Source organism: Arachis ipaensis, chromosome B1 (assembly GCF_059453495.1).
Source record: "Arachis ipaensis isolate K30076 ecotype BB chromosome B1, ASM5945349v1, whole genome shotgun sequence".
In the NCBI taxonomy this organism is placed as follows: Eukaryota; Viridiplantae; Streptophyta; class Magnoliopsida; order Fabales; family Fabaceae; genus Arachis; species Arachis ipaensis.
Genome location: NC_142436.1, coordinates 43,595,347 through 43,609,091, shown reverse-complemented (window position 1 = coordinate 43,609,091; position 13,745 = coordinate 43,595,347). Strand labels below are relative to the sequence as shown.

At 40.8% G+C, this 13,745-nt stretch overlaps 1 pseudogene; it reads right to left on the bottom strand.

Moving 5' to 3' along the window:
• Positions 1-12,440: 12,440 nt before the first annotated feature.
• On the bottom strand, positions 12,441-13,512 carry LOC148576370 (uncharacterized; annotated as a pseudogene).
• Positions 13,513-13,745: the final 233 nt, after the last annotated feature.

Sequence of the window (13,745 nt, the reverse complement as noted above, 5' to 3'; positions counted from 1 at the left end):
GAAAGATGGACCTAGTAGGAAGGATGCTACAATGGGTCGTATAACTATCTGAGTTCAATTTGAAATATAAAGCTCGGACAGCAATCAAGTCCCTGTAGATCACCAACTTTGTGGCCGAATACACTGAAAGTTAGGGAAGCCCGACAACATGGAGCTTATACGTAGATGAATCATCCAACAAAGCTGGCAGTGGAGCAGGTGTCTTCCTGGAAAATGAGCAAGGAACTCAGATAGAACTCTCGTTAAGGTTCGAGTTTCCTGCTTCTAATAACCAAGCAGAATTTGAAGCTTTGCGTGCTGGCTTGAAGCTGGCTAAAGAACTAGGGGCAGAAAGGTTGATAGTATTTAGTGACTCCCAAGTAGTAAATTTGACACTTATCAAGCCAAAGACCCCAATATGAAGAAATACTTAGATAAAGCACAGGAACAACTAGCATAGTTCTCAGAAGGAGAAGTCTGACATATAGGAGTCAAATGTCCGAGCAAATATTCTCTCCAAGCTAGCCAGCACCAAGCTAGGGGGCAACAATAGGAGTCTCATCTAGGAAATGCTCCACACACCATCAGTGTCAATGGGAGAGGATAAGTTGGACGTAATAGCCATATCCAACCAAAGTTTAGGATGGATGACCCCTATAATCAACTATCTTAAATTTGATATTATTCCTGAAGATGAAAAAAAAGGCTCGAACACTCGTAAGGAAAGCACAAAATTATACATTGGTCCACAATGTCCTATACAAAAGATGGATATCAACACCTCTCCTAAAGTACGATCCGACCTCTAATTCGAAGGAAGTCTTAGAGGAAGTACACAATGACATATGTGGGAACCACTTGGGAGCCCAATTACTAGCCAAGAAGGTAGTCCGAGCCGGCTTCTTTTGACCGACCTTACAAAGGGAAGTGGCCGAGTTTTTCAAAAAGTGCCCGCCTTGCCAGAAGCATGCCAACTTTCATGTTGCACCTCCGGAAGACCTTATCAGCGTCACCTCACCATGGCCATTCACAAAATGGGGAATCGATCTCCTCATACCATTTCCTCAAGCTCCACGAGAAGTAAAATACCTCATAGTGGGATTGACTATTTTACTAAGTGGATTAAGGCGAAACCATTAGCAACCATCACGGCCCAACGAAGTCGAAAGTTTCTCTACAAGAACATTGTCACAAGGTTTATAGTTCTCCACTCCATCACCACGGACAATAAAATTCAATTTACCGACTCAACCTTCAGGAATTTGGTGACCGGCCTCAAGATAAAGCACCAATTCACATCGATGGAACACCCTCAGGCCAATGGACAAGCTGAAGTCACAAACAAAGTCATACTAGTCGAGTTGAAACACCGACTACAAGACGCAAAGAGAGCATGGGCAGAAGAGCTTCCTCAAGTCTTATGGGCATATCGAACAACTCCTCATTCCACAACAGGGGAGTCACCTTTCCAACTTGCTCGCAGAGTAGAAGCCATGACTCCTATAGAAATCACTGAAGAATCTCCAATGGTTATATTCTACAATGAAGGGGTCAATACCTGAGTACAAAAAGAAGAGCTCGACCTCCTCTCAGAAGTCTGAGAACATGCTCGGATCAAAGAGGAAGCACTAAAGCAAATGATGGTCCTAAGGTATAATCAAAAGGTAATCAAAAGAAGCTTCACCACAAACGACCTTATACTAATCCGAAATGACATCGGGATTTAGAAATTGGGCAAAGGAAAGCTTGCTACAAACTAGAAAGGACCCTACAAGATTGTTGAAGTCTTAGGGAAAAGTTACTATAAAGTGTTCGACCTACAAGGAAGGGAACTCCCAAGGCCGTGGCACGCGTGTAACCTAGTGAAGTACTATAGCTAAGTAGCACACCTTGTTCCTTGGTGTACTCTTTTTTCCAACCTTAACATTTTTCCCAAGAAGGGTTTTTTCTAAGGGGGTTTTAAAGATGCACCATAACCTAAGGGTTAGTGAAGAGCCCTTAGTAGCAAACTTATGTAAATCATTTTTTATGACCATTAATTTTTTCTTTCAAAACTTTCCTATAAAGAACGCATTAATTTATGTTTGGCAAGCCTCAAAAATCATTGCCTGACCAAGAATGGTCGGCAAGATAAAGTGACGAGGTACAAATTAATGTAAAAAGTTATATAAGCAACTCGTAAGAACGACCTCAAAATCAAGGCAGAATAAAAATGAAGTGTAAAAGAAACTTGACAAAGTCCGACTACACGAAATCGGAACTTCCAAAGAAAATCAATATACCAATCTATTTCACCGACATTATTTTTAACTTAGCAAGGAAACAGCATCAAAAGTTGTCAAAACACGATTTGTTACTAAGCGGCTTTATAAGGCTAAGATCTAACTCAACAAAAAGCAATTACTTAAAACCTATAATCATTATCAAAATGAAGAAAGGTTCTTAAAATGAAATTCTAAAAGTTGTTTAAACTACAACTAAAAACAAAGTAAATTATTCAGAAAACTAAATGTTCATCAAAAGACCGACTGATAAACCCATATTTTATGATATATTTTGTGCCTAATTTAAGTGATTTATTCAATCCTTCACTCACTTATTCATGTTAATTGCATGGTTTTACTTTCCCTTCCTTATTATGTGAGATATGTGAAAAACATGTTTCCTATGCTTTAAGAATAATTATTTTAATTACCCTTTATTACCATTCGATGCCGTGATTTGTGTGTTGAGTAGTTTCAGATCTTCTAAGGCAGGAATGACTTAAAGGATGGAAAGGAAACATACAAAAATGGAAGGAAAGCACAAAATAGAGTTTTTGAAGAAACTGGCAGCGACACGAACGCGTGGACGATGCGGCCGCATGCCCAGCGCGAAGAGAGCGCGACGCGAACGCGTGAATGACGCGAACGCGCACCTTGAGCAGAACGCAGATGTCGCGGACGCATGACCAAAGCAAACGCGTGATAAGTAAAACTTCAGATGACGCGACCGCGTGACCCACGCGGATGCGTGACAGAGGCCACGCACCAGAAATTACAGAAAATGCTCCCAGCGATTTTCTGAAGCCCTTTTTGGCCCAGATCCAAGTACAGAAAGCACAGATTAGAGGTTATGAAGTGGGGAAATGCATCCATTCAAAAGGGAGTCTCCAATTATTTACTTTTGATGATTTAGATGTAGTTTTTAGAGAGAGATTCTCTCCTCTCTCTCTTAGGATTAGGATTTAGGATTTTTCTTGCTTTCATGATTGTCCCTTTTTATCAGGTTCAACTTTCCTTTTCATTATCTTCTCAATTTAATTTATGAACTTTTCTATATTACAAATAATTCTGTTAATTAATGTTATTTGAGGTATTTCAGTTTATGATTGCTCTCTTTTGTTTATGTTACTGTTACTTCCAACTTGAAAATATTTTTATTCGAGTAGATTTACTTTTCTCCTTTTGGTCTTGGTTAAGAAATCAGTAACTCAGGAGTTATCAAACTCAACGTGATCGATAATTGTTATCTTTGCTAATTGAATTGAACTTCAATAATTCCAGTCCTTTCTCAGGAATTGACTAGAACCTGAAGATCAGACTAATTAATCCACTTGATCTTCCCTTGCTTTAGTAAAGGCTAACAAAGTGGGATTAAGATTCAATTCTCGTCTCCATTGATAAGGATAACTAGGATAGGACTTCCAATTTCTCATACCTTGCCAAAAGTGTGTTTTACAGTTATTTATTTATTTTACTTGTCATTCAAATTACTTGTTCCTTACTTTCAAAACCCCAAATTTACAATCTTCATAACCAGTAGTAAGAACATACATCCCTGCAGTTCCTTGAGAAGACGACCCGAGGTTGAAATACTTCGGTTATTAATTTTAAAGGGGTTTGTTACTTGTGACAACCAAAACGTTTGTAAGAAAGGACGTTTGTTGGTTTAGAAGCTATACTTGGAACGGGAATTTATTTTGAATTCTAGACCACGCAAAAGTTCTCTCTTCAAAATGGCACCGTTGCCGGGGATTTGCAAACGTGTGCCTTATTATTGGTTATTGTAAATATTTTATTTTTCCTGTTTATTTGTTTTATTTTCACTTTTTAATTTTTATTAGCTACTATGAATTCTCACCCTTCTCGCTTTAAGTTTGGTTCTAATATTGTTGAAAGGAGTCAAAGCTATAACAGGAATATGCATCAAGGTCAGAGAAATCAAAGATGGATGGAGCCAAGAGGATTTGATCAACCCTTTAGGCAACAACACCCTCCAAGATATCATGGACAAAGACCATTCTACAATGCATACCAAGCTGATAGATATGGTGGACCACCCTGTAACTACCAACAAGCCCCACCCTGTGCTTATAGACCACCCTCTCAATGTAGCTTTGAACCACCACACTCACAAGTTCCTTTTCACCATTCACCACCATATGATCCTTATTTACCCCAATCCCAATCCGATTACTCCCAAACACCACCACTTCCCTACGTACCATGTCCAAATCCATCACCTCCAGAATCACAGGCTCGCCTCAAGGAAACAGTAGATCAACTTCAAACAACCCTTCATCAACTGGAGCAAGCAATAAGTCAATTATCTTCTAGACGTTTGGGCATTCAAGGACCTCCCACAACCCCATGTGGACAATCTAATGAAGAGCGTAGCATGAAGGAGATACTAGAAACTCCAGTGGAAAAAACAGAGCGTGACTTCGTACTGGAACAAGTAGAGAAAGCTGTCATTATAAATGAAGAAGAGTTGGTTGAAGACTTAGGAGACGCTGAACTTCCATGGGAATCCAGAGTTGTGAAAAATTCTGTCAAGGACATTACAATTGATGCTAAGGAGGATAGTGCACAACCCCCAAGGCAAGTCTTTTATGAAGAACTAGACAGAATAATCCAAGAAGTAAATCTCCTTGATGATGATAGTCACAAGTCAAGTTCTCCTAGTAATGAACTTGCATCCGTAAGTGAATTCTCTGAGATTGAAGAACCTTATCCAAGTGAATACAAAGAAGATGCGGAGGTAGATTTCTCTCAACCTCCAACTTATGACTTGAGTGATGAGGAAGACATAGAAGACTTTGATAAGGACGATGTTGCATTTGAAGAATTCTGCAAGGAAGTGGAGAAATTCACAGAAGAGCGCAAGGGAGTAGAACTTACAGAACCACTGAAAACACCAACCCCAAGGCCATTACCACCTAATACAAGCTTCAAGTGGGTATGATCCTTAACCTTTATCTTTACTTTTCCACTTGAATTTGGTTTGCTTGAAATAGATGGCCAGCTTAGAGCTCTCTGCGGCTTTAAGAGTAAGAGGGAAATGGCTCGCACTCAGAGCTGGTGCACAAGGTTCAATAAGGTTCCACGCTTCAACTCAAAGTGCACAGATTGGCATCATGTTCAATCGAATGGATCTCGAAAAACGTTTGGTTATCTTGGTGAGAATCTAATTTCTAAACCGCCCGGATGGAAAAATATAGATCAAGATGAAGGCGGATTTAAAAGCAAAGTTTGGGATCCTGGAATTTATTCTGACATTCGTCACCCCGGGAGCCTGAGAATCTGTTTGAAGCTGCTCAGAAGCTTTACATGCCTAGTTTGGGACCCCGGAGGCTGTTGGCATTCCAAACATTGGTGGAGATTTCTGGATGGGTTTAAGCATAAGCCACCATAACAGGAAGCTCATCCAATGTCCAACTTAAGGACTTTAACTAAAAGTGCTAGGTGGGAGACAACCTACTATGGTATGGTCATTTCTTTTTCAGTTTTTATTTCGTGTTATTTATTTTTATTCTTTTTTCAATCAAACCTAAATATTATTCATTAGCATTGCATACTGCATAATTGCATAATTGCATATAAAAAAAAGGGCATGCGACGCGACCGCATTGCTCATGCGATCGCGTCAGTTGCGAAAACCACCTCCCACGCGTCCGTGTCATTCACGCGGCCACGTGATCTGGAAATCGGCATAAAGATCCAACGCCCAGAAAGTTGGGCTGGAATCGTGCGGCTGATGTGCATTTCGCCCAAAACGACCCACGCGGTCGCGTCCCTGACGCAATCGCGTTACTTGCACAACACCCATCCCACGCGATAGCGTGAGGGATGTGTTCGCGTCGCGCGGATATCATGGCACCCTAGTGGAGACAAAGACTTGCGCCGAAACGACGCTGGAAGTGTGCGTTTCGCACAATTTTCGGCGATGCGGTCGCATGCCCCACGCGACCGCGTCATTCATCCTTTTTCCATTCCATGCGGTCGCATCACTCACGCGATCGCGTCAACCCCCATTCCACCCCAGCCATGCAATTGCGTGCCCCACGCGATCACGTGGATTCAAATTCATTAACCCCCCCAGTGACGCAAAACCCTACCCTGTCGCGCCCCCCAACCCCTTTCTTCTTTCTCTTCTCTGCAACCTCCCTCTCTACCCCTCGCCATCCACAACCACCACCACCGGCCGCACCACCGTCGACCTCCCAGCCACGACCGCGACGCCACCCCCCCTTCTTCCTTCCCTCTCTTTCTTCTTCTTCTTTTCTCTTCGTCCCTCCACCACCGCTGCCCCCTCCGCAACCACCACCCCCACCGCGCCACCATCACTGCCATGTAACCCACCACCAACACCCTCACCCTTTCCCTTCCTTCCCCCTTAACACCTACCCCTCCCATTACCCCTACCCGAAAACCCCCTGCCTCCGAACAGCCACCACCGCCGCGCCAACCGCCCCTCAACCGCCGCGTCAGCCACCACCACAACCACCCCTTCCATCTCTCTGCCCTACTTTCATTCATACGCCTACCAGGTTCCGCCAAACGCCACTCTTTCAATTCGTAGTTAATTGCATATTTTTCCGTTTATGTTCAAAATTAGGCTAGTTAGATATGCATGTTGTAGTGGATTCTAGGTGGTTAGGTAGCCTAGGATGTTGTTAGTGGATCTAGGCCTGATTAATTGCGCTGTTCTTGCTACTTGTTTTATAATTTTTGCAATTCTGCTGTTGCTGTGATCTAAGTATTGTTCATATGATATTCTTACTGTTCATGCTGCTATTGTGACTGCTCTTTCATGTTCATATTATTTATATCTATTTGCAGTTTATTTTAATTTATATGAACTATTCTGCTTGCTGTTTATTTTCTGGGAACATCCAATTTTAGCCGGAATGCTGCCAAATTTTCTGTAAATTGTTTTGATTCTCATTCATGTATTGGTTTTGGCATTTTTAATTTTGCTTTCCTTAGCTTTCACCAAACTAATTCTTGAATGCACGGGCCAGCATTCCTATTCCTTTTGTTTCCCCGATTAATAAATCACATTATTGATGATTTGATTTCAAATTTTCGTTATTGATATATCTATATAAATCATCAACAACTTGATTCCGTTGCTTGAATATGAGTTGTGTGTTGCTTCAAATTGTGAATTTCTTGTTACTTAGAAACCAATCATCTTGCCACTACTCTAACTTTCTTTTTACTAACTCACTGATTTTTTATTTCTACCCTCTTTCAATTTAACACCACTTTTAACTTTCTAACAACCCCCCTCTGCTTTTTGACTCACTCTTTACTTTTACTTTTTAACTCAAGGTATGTTTATGGTTTTTCCTAATTAACATGAATTCTATTTATATTACATTTTGGATTGAAATTTTTCATCTCAGCTTTTTATTTCCGAACCAATCCAAAATGCACAACTATTCAACTTATTTCATTATTCTACTGCTCCTTTGCCACTATGTGCTTATTTTGTTATTTGCCTACTTGTTTTCCTATTTTTATATATCCTAGATTTCTGTTTTTCAGGATGTCTGGCACCCAAAGAAAAGGAAAAGGAAAGGCAACAACTGGCAAACGAAAAAGAGGAGAATCCTCTATGTCCATCTTGGACATCATACATGATGACTCCTGGCGGGAGAAACACTTTACCCCGCAAGAGAAGGCTGACCAGCTACTCCCTGCCACTGATCCCATTAAGTTTGCAAATAGATACTGCGAGCTGAAGTATCCGGTGTTTGCAACCTCCAGGAACCTGTACCTGGAGCGGACTCTGAAAATTCCGAAAGAACTCCAGCAATACTCCTCCGATCAAATCAAACAAAGAGGCTGGTTCTTCCTGGAGAGAAACTTGACAAAGGTCAATGCTTCTTGGGTAAGAGAGTTTTACTGCAATTACTTCAAAACTTTCCTAGATGTAGTGAACCTAAGAGGGAAGCAGATACTGGTCACTGAAGAGGCCATTGAGGATATTCTGCAGCTTCAGCCTAAAGCTGATCAGCTTGATGGTTACCAAAAGGCTGAGGAGGACATGCGCTTTATGAGGTTTGACTGGGATGCGGTCAAGGCAAGGATAGCCCTTGACCCGACTGTCCCATGGGTCATGGGTCAGAACACCACCATGCCTAAGGGAATCAAGCGGATATACTTAAATGATGAGGCTCGGCTCTGGCACCAGATCCTGAGCAACTTTATTATGCCGAGTACTTATGAGACGGAGCTACCTGCCGCTATGATCACCCTCCTCTGGTGTGTGATAGAGGGTAAGGACCTGTACCTGCCACGATTCAACCGGTACTACATGGCCAGGGTCCACGTCAGAGGCACTCTCCCCTTCCCATATCTAATTACCCAGCTCGGACGTCGAGCTGACGTGCCTTGGAAGGATGCTAATGAGAAGCCACCTGTTGCAGAATGCAAGAAGATTATCCCTCACAGCAGGAACTTTCTGGCTTTGGGCTACAGACCTCCATTCCTCACTGTCCCTGATGAGACAGCCACACCTTCAGCTGGCCCCTCTTCATCTACAGCTACCCCAGCTACCACCACTGCACCTCCACCTGCCTCAGAGCCAGTTTATCACTTCGTGCACCGCCTATTTCAGCAGCTAGACCAGATGGAGCGCTGCAACCGGCGTCGATATGAGAGATTCGAGCGTCGCAGCAAGCGACGCTATGAGCACCTAAAGATGATGATACGATCTGGCGGCGACATCCCCTCCGAGCCTGACACACCATCAGAGCCATCTGAGGAGGAAGTGGATGATCATGAGGCAGAGACCCATCCACCGAGAGAGGCTGAGCAGGCAGGCCCGTTGCAGGCTGCATCACAGCAGGAGGAGCCGCATCAGATTCAGGCTGCAGACCCAGAGGTTCCTATACAGTCAGCACCTCCTCTGCAGCAGGCAGATCCTCAGACCACCACCACAGAGACTCCAGCCACCCATCCTTCCAGTGATGACACTCCTTCACATCCTGCTTGAGTCAGCATCGAGGACGATGCTTTATTTTAAGTGTGGGGAGGTTGCCATCTCTGGCGTATTTTTCTTGGTGAACCACTACAGACTCTTTTTATTTTATTTTGTTATTTTTCTGTATTTTGATCTTTATTTTTATTTCTTAGTACTTATATATTGCTCTTTTCATGGATTTTTACTCTATTTCTGCATGTTACACTTTAGTTTATATTTTAGCCAGTTAGTTTAGTTGCAATTCTAACTTATTAGTTATAGAATATGTGGATTAATTAGTATAGTTTACCCTTTTAGTATATGATAGTTTGGTTTAAATTGAAAATAAAAAGGAAGTAAACTAGAGACTTTAACATAAACAATCCACACACCTTGTATATATAGCATTACATGTTAGTTAGTTAACAACATTTCATCAAGGAGAAACATTAAAACTTTAAAGCCACCCTAAGATTTACATTGAGAATAATGGGAACTCTTAATTTTTACTTGCATGACATATATAACTGAGATATGATTTTTGAGCTAGAGAACACACAGCCTGTGAGTTTTGAGCTTAATTGTATGGTTACATTCAAACCATAATATTTTATTCCTGTGTGTTTTGCCCTTCTTTTTTATTCTGATGTTCTTTACTTTGTTTTAATCTATATGTCCAATTATAGAATATAGATACATACCAAGAAAGTGATTGAGGCCATTGTTTGATTCTAGCTCACTTATCCCAAATTAGCCTACCTTTTACATCACCCTTGTTAGCCCCCTTAAGCTTTTAATCCCCTCTTGTTCTATAAACCACATTACTAGCCTTAAGCAGAAAAAAAAAATCCCAAGTTGAATCCTTGGTTAGCTTAAGATAGAAATTGTGTATTGTTTGAGTATGGGAAACCTTATGGGAACATGTATGATAAAAACAAAGGTAGAAAGTTAACAAGAATAAAGACATTTCAAAATAAAAGTTTTGGGAAGCATGCTCATGTGAAATCAAAACAATTGAATTACCATGTGCACTAAAAAATTTTTTTTATTTAAATAAAGGGGATACAAAAAATTCCCCAATTGCAAAATAAAAAAAGAATCAATGCACCTGGGACAAAAGTTAAAGTTAATATATGAGCTTGCAATACAAAGTGAAAAAAATTGGGTAAATAGGTAAAGAAGCTTTGCTTTATAAATATGTATGTTAGGTGAGATCTTAGACTAATCAAGGATTCACTTATTAGCTCACTTAGCTTTATACATACACCCTTACCTTTACCTTGGCCCCATTACAACCTTAAATAAAGGCCTCATGATTTTTTGTATGTCTGTATTCTATATTGTTGATTGGTTAGATGAAGAACAAAGTTATAGAAAGTAAGGATAAAAAGAAGAATGGAGTGATTAACCCAATAAACACTGAGTGACTAGAGAGTAAACACAAAATCCAGTGAGGGTTTAATAGCTCATCAACATATATCTCTGCTTAAATTGTTAATTGTCTTGCAAGTTTATAAATTATTTTTCTTTCCCATCTCAATTATAAAAGTGCTTTAACATTATCTAAGGTTTGGCTATGCATATATGACTCCTTGAGAATGTGAATTAGTTCAACTACATGTAATTTTTATATACAAGTGAATGACAATTAGAATTGCATGATTCATTTAGGTAGTTGCATTTAGAATAGATTGCATTGCATGAGATTCCACCACTTTAACTTTAACCTTACTCTTTATCTTGGATTTAGCATGAGGACATGCTATTGTTTAAGTGTGGGGAGGTTGATAAACCCATATTTTATGATATATTTTTGTGCCTAATTTAAGTGATTTATTCAATCCTTCACTCACCTATTCATGCTAATTGCATGGTTTTACTTTCCCTTCCTTATTATGTGAGATATGTGAAAAACATGTTTCCTATGCTTTAAGAATAATTATTTTAATTACCCTTTATTACCATTCGATGCCGTGATTTGTGTGTTGAGTAGTTTCAGATCTTCTAAGGCAAGAATGACTTAAAGGATGGAAAGAAAATATACGAAAATGGAAGGAAAGCACAAAATAGAGTTTTTGAAGAAACTGGCAGCGACGCGAACGCGTGGACGACGCGGCCGCATGCCCAGCGCGAAGAGAGCGCGACGCGAACGCGTGATAAGGAAAACTCCAGATGACGCGACCGCGTGACCCACACGGATGCGTGACAGACGCCACGTACCAGAAATTACAGAAAATGCTCCCAGTGATTTCTGAAGCCCTTTTTGGCCCAGATCCAAGTACAGAAAGCACAGATTAGAGGTGATAAAGTGGGAAAATACATCCATTCAAAAGGGAGTCTCCAATTATTTACTTTTGATGATTTAGATGTAGTTTTTAAAGAGAGGTTCTCTCCTCTCTCTCTTAGGATTAGGATTTAGGATTTTTCTTGCTTTCATGATTGTCCCTTTTTATCAGGTTCAACTTTTCTTTTTATTATCTTCTCAATTTAATTTATGAACTTTTCTATGTTACAGATAATTCTCTTAATTAATGTTATTTGAGGTATTTCAGTTTATGATTGCTCTCTTTTGTTTATGTTACTGTTACTTCCAACCTGAAGATATTTTTATTCGAGTAGATTTACTTTTCCCCTTTTGGTCTTGGTTAAGAAATCAGTAACTCAGGAGTTATCAAACTCAACATGATCGATAATTGTTATCTTTGCTAATTGAATTGAACTTCAATAATTTCATTCCTTTCTCAGGAATTGACTAGAAACTGAAGATCAGACTAATTAATCCACTTGATCTTCCCTTGCTTTAGTAAAGGCTAACTAAGTGAGATTAAGATTCAATTCTTGTCTCCATTGATAAGGATAACTAGGATAGGACTTCCAATTTCTCATACCTTGCCAAAAGTGTGTTTTACCGTTATTTATTTATTTTACTTGTCATTCAAATTACTTGTTCCTTACTTTCAAAACCCCCCAATTTACAATCTTTATAACCAGTAGTAAGAACATACCTCCCTGCAGTTCCTTGAGAAGACGACCCGAGGTTTAAATACTTCGATTATTAATTTTAAAGGGGTTTGTTACTTGTGACAACCAAAACATTTGTAATAAAGGATGTTTGTTGGTTTAGAAGCTATACTTGCAACGGAAATTTATTCTGAATCTTAGACCACGCAAAAGTTCTCTCTTCACCAACATATTGGGCCATTCAAGCCATGAAAATTAAAGGAAAATCACAAGGGATGGAGCTCATCGCCGGTGACAGCATCCTCAGCTCGAACGGAAGGGGCTCGAGTCATACTCAGAAACTGTCACAGCGAGAATAGGACCAGTTGGATAAGGAAGAAGCTCGACATTGACGACCTCAGGAAGAACCTCGGGATTCTAGGGAGTCTAACCAACCTCTGCCTCTAAAGTTTTCGACTCAGGAAAGAGAACCTCCTAATCTTCCTCGGGAGCAGGAACGATCTTCCCGTCTACCATGATGTTATCCTGGCTGATCAGGGAAAGGTCCGCCTCGGGAGCAACGAATTGGAACTGGGCCTTCAGATGTGCAAACATCTCGTCCATTCCCTCAACCACAAATTCCTCGAGCTCTGCATATTTCTCCTAGGCCTTATTCAGCTCATCTACGAGGTCAAGCCTCTCCCTGAAGATACGGGTATAGCTCTCCTCTGCCTTCTATCGTAAACCCTCTGACATACCCAAGGCCGCCTCCGCTTTTTTTGCCTTGGCCCCAGCTTTACCCAAGTCGGATACCAGTGCATCCTTTTCCTCCTCAAACTCCTTTTTTGTCTCCTTTAGGGAAGCCACCTCAGCCTGAGAAGCCACTAAAGAGCTGTTGGTGGCGCTAAGGGGAGTCTTCTCCAACTCCCTAGCCAAGGCAGCACAAACACCTACCGTCCAAAGTCCACCTCGGGCCAAGAGCTAAAGGTGGTTTTTAATAGACACATCGTCTATGCTAATGTGAGAAAGAATGTTCTTCTCACTCCAGGCAAGTCCATCAAAACCCTTTTCGTATATACTCTGTAACTCGATAGTCTTCTGTCTTTTAGGATCCAGTTTGGATGAGGAAGGAGGAAGAGGATGGGTTGCGGCACTATCTAAGGTAGGAAGGGGAGGAATCGGATGAGACAGAGGGATTATAACCATTCGAGAAGATGAAGTACCTGAGTTTGACTTTGTAGGCGAAGGTCGGCCAGCAGTATCACCAGTATCACTAACTTCCTTTAATTGTATACCCCGAGCCACAACGTTCTTTCTGGTGTCCCGAAGTGTCTTTATGGTAGCAGATTTAGGAGCCATTGTTTCTGTAACACAAAAGTAAAGACACATTAGTCATCAACACAAACTTACAACCAAAATTCATAAGCAAAAGGAAAGAGAGCAACCTTACTTGGACTGAAGTTGACTGGGATCCCCTAAAAATTTTTTGGTGTCTAAATAAGGAGCCCAACCCCAACACTCATGAAAGAGTCCAACTACACACTCCTCAAGGTCATCCAAATTATCTACATTATACTTAACTATTACAGTTT